Genomic DNA, 1,368 nt, shown 5'->3' with positions numbered 1-1,368 from the left:
TTCTCCTTGTTTCCTGAAGGAATCTCCCCCTAGAGGTGTTCAACATTTCTGGAAAGTGACATGATGGCTTTGCTTATACTTTAAGGTGATCTGCACCCCATTTGTGCACTTGTATTTGCTACTCCCCCTCTCTTTTAAAAACATTCTCCCCAAAGTCTTGCTGTGCAAAAAATGAGGCTGCTTGCTTTGTTTGTTTACTTTCTGCACAAAAAAAAAGTGCAAATGTTTTGTGTAAATGTATCCTTTATTGATTGTCAATAACATGAACTGGCATTCTATCATTTTCCCACAGATTCTCTTTGGATCTGCATGCAGTTCCTGAACTCGACGATAGCTTGAACAAGCTCTGCATGTTCACACCTTTGCAGATCTTCCTTTTATTTCTTTTTGCAGGGCAGTTTTGGGCTCATGAATATGAGCCCACCTTAATGAGCTGGTCTGTCTTCATCCTATTCTTTTAGGCTTTGCTGGCTTTCCGGTGTCTTACTACATTCATTCCTGGCCCAGACACTGAGATCTATTGACATGGCCATTGCTAGAAATGATTCCGTCAGTTCTATATTGTGTTTAGCCTTGCTTCTCTGAGCAGGCTGAAGAAATTATCTGTAAGCAAAAAGGCTTTCTCATTTCTTTCTTTCACATAGATATAATCACTGAAAGCTACTTAATAGAAATGTCAGTTTTTCCCATGGATGTAAAATAGCAGATACCTAAACACACACTGCTTTGCCTATGTTTAATGTTCCCATATCAGGCCCTTGGCAGACCAAATTCAGCGTCAGTGTCAAAATCACAGCTCTTGTGTGCCATAGCCAGGTTCTCTTTCACTCTGTGAGTTGACTGTGGCTGCTTCATCCCATTTTCTGCAGGGTGGGTCTTTTAGCTAATGAAATCTTTAACTCATCTCTAGATTCCCATCCTTAGCAATCCCGACTCTGGCAAGAAGACAGCTTTGAAGAGTTGTCCCTCTGCAGCTGCTAACCTGGGTGTTGTGATTTAATGTCTGGGTTATCTTCTCTAGGGTGTTTTGCTCTTTCTTGCTTCATTCCTTCAGCAGTGCACAGAGGCAAGTTCGTCATAAATCCATGTATAGCATCTGTTTCTCAGTCCTCTGCAGTCCTCATTTCCAAAGGACAGCAACTCTAAAGGAAGTCTGCGAGTCACAGAAAATGAAAAAATTGATAGCAAGAAGACATCAAAGAAAAACCCCTGTTATTGGAAGCATCCGCCCATCCATCCATCTGATCTTTATGGAGAAAACTGTCCCTATCTCATCACCTCTCCAACAACATGTACCTTCTTAGACATGTTATAGGAGGAGATCATAACTACCTGTTCGCAGATATGGTTGAGAAAGGGTCAAGTAGG

This window comes from Egretta garzetta, unplaced genomic scaffold (genome assembly GCF_000687185.1).
Source record: "Egretta garzetta isolate BGI_Z169 unplaced genomic scaffold, ASM68718v1 scaffold111, whole genome shotgun sequence".
Lineage (NCBI taxonomy): Eukaryota > Metazoa > Chordata > Aves > Pelecaniformes > Ardeidae > Egretta > Egretta garzetta.
This window is presented reverse-complemented; position numbering follows the sequence as displayed.